General features: G+C 35.2%; 1 protein-coding gene across 3 annotated transcripts in view; it reads right to left on the reverse strand.

Annotated features, from left to right (window-relative positions):
* Positions 1-12,246, reverse strand: part of LOC126366012 (INO80 complex subunit D-like) — a 156,957-nt gene extending 144,711 nt beyond the window's left edge. Inside the window, exons 1-3 of one of the 3 annotated variants that reach the window (XM_050008864.1) lie at positions 12,006-12,246; positions 11,688-11,904; positions 11,424-11,581 (exon numbers count right to left, since the gene is read on the reverse strand). The gene's annotated coding sequence lies outside the window, so the exon portion shown is untranslated. Of the gene's footprint in view, positions 1-11,423; positions 11,582-11,687 lie in introns of all 3 variants that reach the window. The other 2 variants (XM_050008865.1, XM_050008863.1) reach the window with 2 other exon arrangements.
* Positions 12,247-15,452: the final 3,206 nt, after the last annotated feature.

A 15,452-nucleotide genomic window follows, 5' to 3' on the forward strand; every position in this document is an offset into this window, starting at 1 on the left:
TAGGTGTTAGTCACATTACTGAAGTTATTTACTTATATGTGTAATTGCTGGTCTCAAATATTTCAGAGCAGCGCCTGATAACCAGTATCCTATCAGCAACAGACATAGAAGGTGTGTTACTAACATTTGTGACACTATACTCTTCTGTTACCAACGTATAACATACTCTTCTTCATCTTTGGTTCTAATTGTCTCTTCTCCTCCACTATTCCATATTGCCTTGTTTTGTTGCCTCCTGTGACCATCATCATCTTCTTCTTACAATGCACTCTGGTTGAAAAATTAAATTAATTCCTGTAGTACAGTGTCGACTGTGTTTGTATAAACTTACAGCTTGTAGTATTTTTAGGATTCATGAACATTTTATGTTATCTATTATTAATTTTCTGTTGTAGTTTTATGTACTGAATGGTCCAAGACCATGGAGACTTGCTCCTCAATTAGGTCCTATGGACTAGAGGTATAAAATAATAATGATGACGATGATGGTGATGATGATAATCATAAAATAGTGTTGATGCAGGCACCCATATTATCATTTCTCCCTCATACTATCCATGAAATTAAGAAGAAAAATAGTGATAATTGTTGTATGAGATATGCTCATCCTTGCAATGTACTTTAGCTTGTGGATGCATTTGCTGATGTTGAAGAAACATTGTGACAACATATTCGTACTGCTGTCTGTTCAAAGAGAACTGTTGGAATAAGGGGAAAGACCTACACATATTGATTGGGATGGACAGACATCATGATCGTAACAAGAACATTCTTGGTGAAATGTAAACATGAAAAGTGTGAAGAGAACAATTCACCATATAGTTGAAATGTTGAGTGGTCAATGGGCACATAAAGAAGGCTGAAAATACTGCTAAGATTTATGATGATATCATATTTCAGTTTATTTGCACATCTGAAGGAGGATATGGTCACAAAGCTTAGCAAGATTTTCAGTTTAATTTATGTGCTTATTGACCTTTCAATGTCTCAATCATATATTGCATTTAAAGTTGCAGGTCAGTGGCTCTGAAAAGTAGTCAACATGCAGCAACAAAAATTTTTGTCATCTGCTCAATAACACACATACAGGTAGCAAAGCAAGTATTACATTTATCTTAAAATAATTTCTCCAAGACAACTCTTTCTATTCTATTGACAAATATCTGCTTAAAAACTGGTACACAGTAATAAAATAAGAAAACACCTAGATTTCAAGTGTAGCTGTGTGAGTGGGACTATAAAAATAGTGTGTCCACTAACGTTAACACCAATACCCTGTAAATTTGCTCGTAACATGTAATTTCGACAACAGACTCATTCAAATGATGTAAGGAGCATTTAACTAACTAACAAATGACAAACCTACACTAATTACAACTGTTCTTTTATCACAATGTGTTCATAAACAAGTTCTGATACTGTGAAGTACAAATACAATAGAAGAGTGTCCATTCTTGGCTTCTTCATATCAGTTTTTTGGGGTAGCTCGACGAACATACTGCGGGTAAAAAAAAAAAAAAAAAAAAAAAAAAAAAAAAAAAAAATATGCCGAAATATGTGCACTGAAAATCACAAAGAGCCATGTTGATCATTACTTAGAAAACTTAAAATATTAACTCTGTCATCCTTATACATATATGAGGTTATTATATTTTTGTACACCAGACATGAATTATTTGAGGGAAACTATTTTGTCCGTTTACATGATACTAGAAACAAAGAAAATTTTATGCTCCCCAGAAACTGGCTCAGACACTATGCCCAGGGACCTCAATACATGGGAATCAAATTTTTTAGTAAATTAAAAGGGAACAATTGATGCAGATGAATTTAGGTTCACTTAAAAGAAAGCAATATGTGGTACTGACACTGAAGTGTTATTACTCAGAGGAATAATTCGTGTAGGACAAACTGGAAATTAGAGCTGGATATAATGTGTTACACATCCCAACAAATATCCTTGACATTTCAGGAATTAAGCTAGCTTCCTACTTCTGCAGAGTAGATATGGATGGAGGAGGAGATGCCACAATTATTAAAAACTGCCATAAATTCAAGAACATTGACATTAATAAATTCTGTTTAGAGCACCATCTAGAAGCATGTGCAACAGAAGTAGAGTTCCATAACAGATCCTGTTGTTGTTGTGGTCTTCAGTCCTGAGACTGGTTTGATGCAGCTCTCCATGCTACTCTATCCTGTGTAAGCCTCTTCATCTCCCAGTACCTACTGCAACCTACATCATTCTGAATCTGCTTAGTGTATTCATCTCTTGGTCTCCCTCTCGATTTTTACCCTCCACACTGCCCTCCAATACTAAATTGGTGATCCACTGATGCCTCAGAACATGTCCTACCAACCGATCCCTTCTTCTCCCCAATCCTATTCAATACTTCCTCATTAGTTATGCGATCTACCCATCTAATCTTCAGCATTCTTCTGTAGTGCAATATACCCATCTAATCTTCAGCATTCTTCTGTAGCACCACATTTCGAAAGCTTCTATTCTCTTCTTGTCTAAACTATTTATTGTCCATGTTTCACTTCCATACATGGCTACACTCCATACAAATACTTTCAGAAATGACTTCCTGACACTTAAATCTATACTCGATGTTAACAAATTTCTCTTCTTCAGAAACGCTTTCCTTGCCATTGCCAGTCTACATTTTATATCCTCTCTACTTCGACCATCATCAGTTATTTTGTTCTCCAAATAGCAAAACTCCTTTACTACTTTAAGTGTCTCATTTCCTAATCTAATTCCCTCAGCCTCACCCGAGTTAATTCGACAACATTCCATTATCGTTTTGCTTTTGTTGATGTTCATCTTATACCCTCCTTTCAAGACACTGTCCATTCCGCTCAACTGCTCTTCCAAGTCCTTTGCTGTCTCTGACAGAATTACAATGTCATCGGCGAACCTCAAAGTTTTTATTTCTTCTCCATGGATTTTAATACCTACACCGATTTTTTCTTTTGTTTCCTTTACTTCTTGCTCAATATACAGATTGAATAACATCGGGGAGAGGCTACAACTCTGTCTTACTACCTTCCCAACCACTGCTTCTCTTTCATGTCCCTCGACTCTTATAACTGCCATCTGGTTTCTGTACAAATTGTAAATAGCCTTTCGCTCCCTGTATTTTACCCCTGCCACCTTTAGAATTTGAAAGAGAGTATTCCAGTCAACATTGTCAAAAGCTTTCTCTAAGTCTACAAATGCTAGAAACGTAGGTTTGCCTTTCCTTAATCTTTCTTCTAGGATAAGTTGTAAGGTCAGTATTGCCTCACGTGTCACGGAATGCAACCTGATCTTCCCCGAGGTCGGCTTCTACTAGTTTTTCCATTCGTCTGTAAAGAATTCATGTTAGTATTTTGCAGCTGTGGCTTATTAGACTGCTTTTTCGGTAATTTTCACATCTGTCAACACCTGCTTTCTTTGGGATTGGAATTATTATGTTCTTCTTTAAGTCTGAGAGTATTTCGCCTGTTTCATACATCTTGCTCACCAGATGGTAGAGTTTTGTCAGGACTGGCTCTCCCAAGGCCGTCAGTAGTTCCAATGGAATGTTGTCTACTCTGGGGGGTCTTGTTTCGACTCAGGAGTTTCAATGCTCTGTCAAACTCTTCACGCAGTATCGCATCTCCCATCTCATCCTCATCCACATCCTCCTCCATTTCCATAATATTGTCCTCAAGTACATTGCCCTTGTATAGACCCTCTGTATACTCCTTCCATCTTTCTGCCTTCCCTTCTTTGCTTAGAACTGGGTTGCCATCTGAGCTCTTGATATTCATACACGTGGTTCTCTTCTCTCCAAAGGTCTCTTTAATTTTCCTGTAGGCAATATCTATCTTACTCCTAATGAGATAAGCTTCTACATCCTTACATTTGTCCTCTAGCCATGCCTGCTTAGCCATTTTGCACTTCCTGTTGATCTCATTTTTGAGACATTTGTATTCCTTTTTGCCTGCTTCACTAATTATATGTGTGTGTGTGTGTGTGTGTGTGTGTGTGTGTGTGTGTGCATGCGCGAGTATATACCTATCCTTTTTTCCCCTAAGGTAAGTCTTTCCACTCCCAGGATTGGAATGACTCCTTACCCTCTCCCTTAAAACCCACATCGTTTCATCTTTCCTTTTCCTTCCCTCTTTCCTGGCAAAGCAGCCGCCGGTTGCGAAAGCTCGAAATTTTGTGTGTGTGTGTGTGTGTGTGTGTGTGTGTGTGTGTGTTATTTTATTGTGCCTGTCTACTGGCGCTTTCCCGCTTGATAAGTCTTGGAATATTTGTTTTTAATATATTTTTCCCATGTGGAAGTTTCTTTCTATTTTATTTACATCATATGTAACTATTTACTGAGCACCTGCAAGAAATTATAATCTATTCATGAATCATCTAGAAGCTCTTTTGTGTTATTTAACAGGAAGAAACAAAGAAATTTTGATTGCTGGTGACTTTAATACAGATTTTCTAATGCAATCTTCCAGTAAACATTTACTGCAGTTTATAATGTTGTCTTTCAATCTATTTCACACTGTAAACTTTCCAACTAGGACCACTAAATCCTCAAGGACAGCCATTGATAACATTTTTATAGACAAATCAAAGGAACAAAAATCGTATCATAAAACCTGTAATAAATGGACTGTCAGATCATGACATGCAGCTCCTTGTTTTAGATGTGAGCTCTAAGCAGATTATAAAGTCTGCTAAATCTGAGTACAGGAGAGTAGTCAAACAACCAAAAATTGAGTGTTTTAAAAAACTGCTCAAATATACGAACTGGAAAAATGTTTACAGTGCTCATGACATGAATGAAAAATATAACACATTCATGAACAATATTAGTACCATGTTTGAAAACTGTTTTCCTCTAAAAGTTACTCAAATTAAACAGAAGTCTATAATAAAACCATGGATTACACAAGGAATAAAGACTTCCTGTAAGACAAAAAGGAAAATATATCTGTCGACCAAGAATAGTTCCAATGCTGATGATTTAGCTAAATACAAGGAATACTGTAAAATATTTTTAAAAAAATAATTCAGACATCTAAACAAATGCACTATGAGAAGAAGATAGCACTGTCAGGGAACAGAATAAAAACAATATGGGATACAGTGAAAGAGAAGACTGGTAGAACCAGAAACGAACAGGAGCAAATAGCATTAAAGATAGATGAAACATTAGCAACCGACGGACATAGTGTGGCAAATCTATTTAACAGTTACTTTATATCCGTTACTGATAGAATGGGATTGTCAGGATCAGTAAATAATGCCCTTGAATATCTGAAACTAGCCTTTACGAATAGCTTCAGGTACATGAATATGTCACTCGCTTTACCAAAAGAAATAACTTCCATAATAAAATCTTTAAAAACAAAGCATTCTAGGGGTTATGATGAAATATCAACAAAGTTAATTAAGGCATGTTCTTGTGAGTTTAATACAATTCTAAGTTACTTGTGTAACCAGTCAATTATAACTGGAACATTTCCTGACTGGCTAAAATATGCAGATATTAAGCCTCTATTCCAGAAAGGGGATAAAGAGATACCATCAAACTACAGACCGATTTCACTTTTGCCAGCATTTTCAAAAATTTTAGAAAAGGTGATGTACCGGCAGCTTATCAACCATCTGATCACAAATAACATATTATCAAGAACACAGTTTGAATTTCTGAAGGGTCATGATATCGAGAAGGCTATTTACACCTACAGTGAAAATGTACTTAATTCATTAAACAACAAATTACAAGCAGCAGGTATTTTCTGTGATTTGTCAAAGGCATTTGATTGTGTGAACCACAACATCCTTTTAAATAAAATAGAATTCTATGGTGTCACGGGCAGTGCTGCAAAATGGTTCAAGTCACACCTCGCTAACAGGAAACAAAGGGTGTCAGTGCAAGGGACTAGTGAATTAAGTCATCAGTCATCATCAGAATGGGAAAAAATTACATCTGGTTTCCCACAAAGATCCATCTTAGGGCCACTGATTTTTCTTGTGTACATTAATGATTTCACATCAGTTACACTGCCAGAAGCAGAGTTCATTTTGTTCGCAGATGACACAAGTACTGCAAGAAATAGTATGTAGAGTGTAGTTCTTGAAAGACATGCTAATGATATTTTCCTGGATATTAATAAATGGTTTAATGCCAACTCACTTTGGAAAGACTCACTATATGCAATTCAGAACCTGTAAGAGGTTTCCACCTAGCATGTGCATTAAGTATGAAGAAGAGCAGATAGAAGAGGTTGACAGTCTTAAATTCCTGGGATTACAACTTGACAATACATTCAGTTGGAAGGAGCACTCCACAGAACTGAAGAAACACCTTAACAAATCTGCATTTGGAATTCGAGTGTTAGCAGACATAGGTGACATAAAAATTAAAAAGCTTGCATACTTTGCCTACTTTTATTCTATAACGCCATACAGTATAATATTTTGGGGTAACTCTTCAAATCAAACAAAAGCTTTCAGAGTCCAAAAGCATGTAATATGTATTACTTGTGGAGTAAATTCATGGACGTCCTGTAGAAACCTCTTCAAAGAACTGGGTATACTAACTGCTGCCTCTCAGTATATTTACTCCTTAATGAAATTTGTCCTAAATAATCTCTCTTTTTCCAACAAACAGCTCATTTCATACATACAATACCAGGAACAAAAATGATCTGCACAAGGACTTAAAAGCACTTACTTTACTTCAAAAAGGGGTCCACTACTTAGCAACACTCATTTTCAACAATTTACCAGCAAGCATAAAAATTGAGTTACAAATAAAGATCAGTTTAAAAGGAGCCCGAAAGACTTACTAGTGGCCAACTCCTTCTACTCCATTGACAATTTTTTTAATAGAAACAAATGATGTATTGTATATATTCATACTATTAGTATTGCTATTTCAGCTTAAATTTTTTTTTTTTTACATGTTCCACATCCACGAGGATCTCCTCAGCACGGATCTATGGAACGAAAAACTTATCTATATCTAATCTGTTATTATTTACTGTAATGCTATTATTTATTAATGTAAAACTCACTGTAACTGTATTAAAAATATCTGACTTGTCTCCTGTATGCAAACCAAATGGATTGCAAATACAATTAACAAAGTAAGACATTAAGAGTACGTAACATGTATACCAAGTAGAAAGTTTAACACAAATCAGTACACTGTAGCTCAGTCTGTAAAACATTCACTAATGAATTCATACAAAAGAACTTGGGGGCACAAATTTACGCCTACAGTCATACTATGCAAACCAGTGTGAAGTTTATGGAAGTGGGAGCTTCTTATCGTACCATGTATAAGGGTTTCTTCCTGTTTCATACGCATACAAAGTGTGGAAAGCATGACTACTAAAAATGCCTCTGTGTACACTGCAATTAACCTAATCTTGTCTTCCTCCCCTATGTGATATATTCATAGGGAGTTGTAATATATTCCTAGTTTCCTCACTTCATGGTGATTCTTGAAGCTTTGCAAGTAGACAATTGTGATGGGGCACTTTATTTCAATCTACAAGCAAATGTCATTTTAAGTTTTTAAGTATTTCCTTCACATTCTCCCACAAGTAAACCCTCCAATTCCATTTCTTATACAACATAATATGCAATTATTGCAGTAGCAGAAGATGATATGAATGATTAGAAGCTGGGAATAGTGTGTAGAGTAGCAGGATAATCAAGCTGATCACTCAGACAGCATCACCATTCCCTCACATCTTTTATCAACAATCTCCATGTCTCCAATTAACAGTGATTTTAATGGTTGTGTCATACTAAATAGAGTGTAGCTTGGGGTGATTTCCATACAAAAATGCAGCTTTTCCTACAATTTATTCCAATACCTACTGTTTGTCAACACTTTCTTTTGAGATATACTCATATGACTAAGCAGTATCTGCAGAAAATTTCATTATCTCACATATTGTACTAAATTAAAAATAAAATGGTGACTGGAAACTACCCCAAGGAATGGAGTAAATTTCAGATATGCACAGGGTAATTTCCAGACAACTGCTTCATGGATTATTTAAAGGACAGGTATGAGTACCAAAGGGGTAACTGAAAGACAAATTTGTACTACCAAAACAATATGTTGGGGAATTTATTCAATAATCGCATCATATATTTTTAAATGGTTGTAAGTCAACTGATACACATTCCTCGCAAATTGAGAACAACTTATTAAACTGTGTAATAACTTTACATGGACATCTTTACTGGTATTTTGTTTTATATGATGCAAATGTGAATGTCCTTCAAGTACTCGAATTTATAATGGTAATAATTCATTAAATGCTGGAAACTGATGCCATTTTAAAAAAATAAATGTGAAAGATACTGAAATCTTACACTTCTTTTTATTTGCATTAACATTATCCTGACTGCACACTATATAACACCTACAGTTCTACACTTCACAATAGTAATGCACCGTGTTACAATATTAATAAGTTTTTGATGGCCCATTCCGTCATTGTATTGGCTACTGTTCTTTACAAACCACTTCAAATTTCTTCATAGAAAGGTAAGTAGATAATGTTGTAGTTTTTCTAATTCCTTGACTGAAACAGACTTAATTGGAACCTTTCCTCATGGACAGTCTACATTTTCTTTCTGGATACTTTTCCCTAGATGATTCACAGAGCCTGCACTTATCCTTGCAATTTTGATATTATTGCCTCCAGAATATTCCAGTTGTTTACTATTTATTCACTTACTGAATTACAACATTGCTCCTCAACATTAATATAACTCTAAGAAGGAGACTTTGTATTACAAATAATTGATAAATTGCCAACCTACAGCGCAATGTACATTTAACTGGAAGTACAGTGAAGAAAACAATATGCAACAGTCAAAACAAGTGTAGCGGACTGTTTTCTTGGGAACTCTACTGTAATGTCGTCAAGAAGTGCAAGTAAAAAGTATTAAATGACACACACATGATCATCAATGCTCTTGAATCTTTATTTTTACAGGGGTGTAAGTCACAACTGATGCCTCTACAAAAATAACATTGTTTTTCAGAATCCCATGGTGTGTGCAGCCATCTAATGTCAATTTTAAACAAAAATATGATTTCTGAACTACAGTTTTACATTTCTCAGGTTTAAAAGACTCCTTGTAATACTTTTTAATATTACAGTAAAAGTAATTCATATCATCAATGGATTTCGCATGAAATGGTCTACATGACACTCCCTTGATACGCCCAAAACATAAGAAGGCTTCTACAACAATTTTCACTTGTTTTTTTAATGGCCACCAATATCTACCCTTTCCTAATTATTTTAAAAGCCTCTTTTCAATTTCCATGAGGTCTTTCTTTTGTTTCAGATGGATTTAGGCAGAAACTAGTCTCATAAAGAATATAAACACATTTCAATCATGTTTTACAGCAAACTGCTCCACTCCTTTTCATCTAATCATAAACATTGTAAATTATGAATAATAGATTTGTGACATCATTTTCAGCTTGGTGTGAGGGTTCTGGTTTCTTCCCCATCAAATCATCATGTTTTTAAAGATTTGTAATGAGTCTTCCACTAGCCAGTTATTGGTGAAACAGTATGAATGCTTTGCTCAATCACATTTTTATTGCAGCTTTCACTGCTTCTTCTGTCAGTCCAAATTCCAATTTGGCTGTGCATCAAGGTGAGTTTGCTAGTTCCACTTCTTCATATTCTGGAATAACTGTCTTCTTTCCAGCCATGCCATCTCCTTGTCCTTTGGGATGATTTTGAGTTCCTCTTTAGCCCATACATCCTGATGAAACTTTCAACACTTACACTGTGTGTAGTGTACCTGGTCTCTAGGTAGGATTTACCTTCCTTGATTGTATGTTTGTGAGATTTTTACTACTGTGATTTTTTGCTTAAAACAAAACTTAATTGTCTTGTAGCATCACAAACAATACACTGCCTTAAAATTACCCCACAGCATATCAAACCTATTCAGTTTTTCAAAATTCCTTTCTCTACCATGCTAATGTCTAGAAATTTTCTTTCTAGCTTGAAGAATGTTCAATGTATACTGATAACTCCACCGAAAATTTAGCCACTGTTGATCCTAAATTACAACAGAAAATTAAACTAGAAGATGTTTTTTAATTTTTTTGGCTACATTCCTAAACTGATGTTGCTGTAAACACACCAGGAAAATAATTTGATTTGATGTACACATAACTACATGAAAAAGAAAGTTCTGACAGAAAATAAAAATTATTTGACCAAAAAAATCAGATTCCTGTGGGGTTGGTGAGCAATTTGTTAATTACTCTAAATTTACCTGACTGATAATTACCTGAAGCTACCATACTTCCTTGTGTATGTGTCTTGTGTCAAATATCACATTTACAGGTACTTAAAAGGAAAAGTTTATGTGGTGCCCTCCCCAACACTCTTGCAGTTTTTATAGTTTACATATGCTATACATACATCATATGTATCAAAATACTCATCCATTACGTAATATAGGTTTTATGACTTTACCTTGCTCTCTTACTTTGTACTACACAAGCCACATACTGTGAATTAAATAAAAACATCTGGGCAAAAAACAGTGAATTCTGAATAAAATTGAAGCGATTTACTTAGCAAATTGTTCCAGTTGATCCTGAACTGTTTATGTAAAACCCTCTACTTAACAAAACATACACAGAGAAATATTACATAAACTTTGGGCAACATTGTATCTCTTATCGTTTTGGTGTACACACACACACACACACACACACACACACACACACACACACACACACAAATTCGAGATGTACCACACACTAATGTATTATTTCCTGTCCAATTATATGTACTTAAAGAGTACAGTCACATAACCTCAGCAGTTCTAAATCATTTACACAATGACAAAGCAAACCGCACCGAAAAACACTGCAGTACTTCAACAGCTTTGTTTGGCTAATTAAAGCAATCCACACTAAAGTTTTAAGCATTTCAAAAACCAGCAACAGTGAGTAGGTCCTAATTTCAAAACATATACATTTGCAATAAAAAGCTCTCATATAATTCTTCACATATCCTATTGCTGTTTGTCAACATTGTATATTTAACTCGACTAACAGGTAGCAATGCTTGTATGTAACAAAAACACATAATGTAAACAACTACTCATTTTGTAAATACGCCAGTGAATCCTGACATAGAATTGATACGGATGAAAAGTTAATGAGCTTATTCCAAGAAAAGAATCACTTATCACAAAGTAAACTGGCTAACATTATGTACAGACGAGCTCAAATCACGTTAATTGCGTACAAGAACAAAGGCTCCTCAAAATAAACACAGACCGCTTCAAATCATAAACATTCACTCTACTTATTTCATAGGTGACAGATAAAGACTTTGCCTGAGTAGTGTGACCCATAACAACATACCTGTTCTCCGTTGGCAGAAGTAACAACAAAAACAGCCAGCGCGTACGTTTCCTGATAATGTTAGGTTAAGTGCACTACGCACATAGTCATGTTACCACAGTAAACGCGGGAAACTGGACATAAACTAACATCAGCTTTCTACGGATCCAGTGACTTCGCTGTATTTGAAAAAATATACGCCACAACATTGTATTCCTCAGCAAACATGATTTGTTCTTCCAGGAAACATAAAATGTACTGTAATATATACGCGATGATACTTACGAGGATATTCGGTTGATAAGAATCGAATTGATTATGCTACAATCTTGAGATATAAACACACTAATGGTTTAAGACGTAACATTTTACTGTATTTTCAAACACCATAATAAAAGAAATTTCCCGTTTTCTAGTGGAACGGAACAATTGTCATAAAATTTCATCAAAATGGCTACCGCGCATTAATCTGTATGAAGCCTTTAAAACGTGCAAATTCCTTCTGTAAGCAAGTAAAATGGCTTAATTAGTTGTTTTTCGTGGAAAGCTTATATTCTAAAAATACACTTATTAAAACTCAACACTGATACAGGCATCATTTACTCTAAAAGTTCCTTCATTTGTGACAGAGGTAACTGCGAACGTATCGAATCAAAATTAAGTTTTTTGGAATTGTTTCACGAATTTTGTTGCACAGAACACGATTTTTCTCTCAAACGACCCCTGAAATTCGAGTTACAGAGAATTTTATTCACTTCTGCGGGGCAAACAACGGGTTTATTTATTTACCTACAACCTCTTTCTGCACTACATTTCGTCCTCATTGGTGGTTCTGATTTTCGAACATCAACAATACCAGTACCTCAAGGACCACTAAAGGTTACTTTATATTACACATTCAAATGACCAAATTTTATTTTTATTAGCCCCATGTTCGTAGAAAGCATATGTTATATTTATTCAAATCGATCTCAAATTGGTGCAATAATCTTTCTATGACAAATCTTATCCGCATTTTAGGACATATGATGTATCTTTGATCTTTGGCGATAGGATTCGTGAAGAATAACAATTAACCTTACTATACAATCGAATTATTCAGAATTTTTCAGTAATAAGTTAGATAATGCTTCATGTCAAGTTCTTGATTGTGCAACGTATAGTTTGTTGTCTGTTTCACAATTGACAAACACGTTGCAGCTACCGCAAAGCTATTCCACTGTAAATGCTGTCCTCCTAAGTGTCTTCAGTTCATTTCTAACTATTCCTAACTGTTGAAGAATCTTCTTGCACCTGATCCGATCGTCATAATAATCAGCAACACGTATAAACAAAATGGGAAATGTGTCAAAATTAGAACATCCACTTAGTTAGTTTGTTAATTCTTCCATGTATCAAAATCACGGTAAACTTTTTCAGGTGTACCGTGTCAACAGTACAAATGAACCTACGTAGAACTACCTAAAAAAATAAAAATATTTATTTGGTTATATACTGGGCATTAAGAGGCTTATTTTTTAATGACTATTTATCCCTACTAAATAATTTCTCTAAGGTGTAGGAGGAGTTAAGCAAAAAGCTCTTTAACCAACATTTGGTAACATTTTCGTTATCTGTCAGGCATTTTTTTTTTCTTGGTAGATTGCAGATTAAAATGTGCTACAAAAATGACAATACAGGAAGATGGTGAGAAACACGTACTATTTAAATAATGGCCTGACTCTCTGCTACCAGTTCTTTAAAAATATTTAAATATTAAGGTGTGCAATAGGCATATGAACACCTAACACCAAATGATGGAAGTGTTTAACACGACAGCTGCTACTTATTTACTGGCCACTTTCATTCTCCAGGACGAAGTAATCTATGTGAGACGATATTTTATATGCAATGGAGAAGTTATTCTCATTGGCTTACACTGTGATTTTATCTTGGAACGCAAGCCGCGGTGGTCTCGCGGTTAAGGCGCTCAATCCGGAACCGCGCGACTGCTACAGTCGCAGGTTCGAATCTTGCCTCGGGCATGGATGTGTGTGATGTCCTTAGGTTAGTTAGGTTTAAGTAGTTCTATGTTCTATGGGACTGATGACCACAGATGTTAAGTCCCACAGTGCTCAGAGACACTTGAACCATTTTACCTTGGAACTCTTCCGTTTGGTCCGCGTTTGCATAGAAAAACAGTAATATCAGAAAACTGAGTCCGCCATGATGCAAAACACCTCGTAATTCGTTTATTTCTTTATTCTCCCAAACTAGTTTCGGCGACAAATATCACCACATCAGTGGTTTTTTAATCTAAAACGTGCAGAAAATAGCATAGTTATACAAACGTAATAATGTGCTAATGTTTTTGTATAACCATGCTACTTTCTACCCGTTTTAGATTAAAAAAAAAAACACTGATGATGATGAAATTTGTCGCCGAAAACTAGTTTCGGAGAATAAAGAAATAAACGAATAGAAAGGTGTTTTGCGTCAAGGCGGACTCAATTTTCTGATATTACTGGATTACACTGTATGCCAAGCCAGCTTGATACATGGAATAAGCCAATTTAGACAAATTATCCATTGCATATAAAATTTCAATGTCACACAGATCACATAACGAAGGATAATGAAGGTGTCATATGAAAACGGACAAAACGTGAAACTAGTCAGCTAGTACATAAATAGTAGTTTTGATGTTAAACGTTGAAAAAGTCTTTACTTCATATTTGAGAGCTGTAAGCTGCAACATACTGAAAACATTTATAATACAAAAGTGGCTTACCGATCCCATACCGGACTGGCTTTCACAAAGGACTGTCCTCAGAGGGAGCAATATTGAGGCTCTTTAAAAAATTCTGGATCAACTGAGCTGCAGAATTTATCCTGTGACCCCCTAAGTCTTTGAATGTGTGAAACATGAGTACAAAAACTCCCACACTATAGTATCAAAGATCAATCACTAGCTTCACTAGAATCTCACTTACTTATCAGGAAACAAAGTGTTGCACTATTAGGTGCAGGTGAAACAATAAAATCAAAGTAGAGAACTATTAAGTTCAGTGTTCCACAAGGCTCGGTCCCTGAGCTTCTCATCATAGTGTACATTCATGGCTTACCATCATTAAGAAATAACAAGGCAAATATAGAAATGTTTCTTGATGATAGAGGTATTTAGAGCCATGCCGTGAAATCCACACACTGATTACAGCTGAAAAAATGACACAAATATGCAGACATTAAAAGACAAATAGTCTAGAATAAAATCATTAAAAGAAAATTTAAAGCAGTTTCAGATGAGAAATTAAGATAGAATGAATATATTGCTCACCTGCTCAAGGAACTAAGATAAGCATACTTTGCACTAAGAGTTATTTCAGACTATGTTAACAGGGCAATAATAATATCACAGTATATTGCATACAGCCACTCTCCAATCTCTTATAATATACTCGAAAAATGCTGCAAAAGTGAAAATGTTTTTAGAGTACAAAAAGAATTTGTGAGATTGATGTGTGTTATTACAAATTGGACATCCTACAGCCACCTATTCAAGACCCTTGAGATATTGACAATCACACATCAGTACATCTACAAAGTGATGATGCCGTAATCAACAACAATGAACTTTTCCAAATTAACTGTGATACTAACAATCACAATCAAGGGCAGAAGCAATGTCGTCACAAAGATTCAGTAACACACAGTATGGTTCGAAAAGAGACTATCCAGTATGGAATAAAAATTTACATTAATCTCCTATCAAATCTAAAAAAGGACATTGCCAACTCCAATGCATTCAAGAGGAAACTGGAACAATTTCTTCTAAACCATACGGCAAATAATTTAAATGAATTTCTAGAGCTATAAGTTTTGTAAAATTTGTATTATATTGTGCGAATAAGTAACTCCCCAAGTGAAGTGCAGTGTATAATCTTTGTGTTGTGCAAATGATTAACTAAATTGTTCCTTGAGTGAGTTGTTGTTCATAGTTGCTTTGTGATTCAATATGGTTGAGATATCCAGTATGGGGGTATAGTAATTTGCCTGTATAACTGGTGTGTC

This window comes from Schistocerca gregaria, chromosome 4 (assembly GCF_023897955.1).
Source record: "Schistocerca gregaria isolate iqSchGreg1 chromosome 4, iqSchGreg1.2, whole genome shotgun sequence".
Lineage (NCBI taxonomy): Eukaryota > Metazoa > Arthropoda > Insecta > Orthoptera > Acrididae > Schistocerca > Schistocerca gregaria.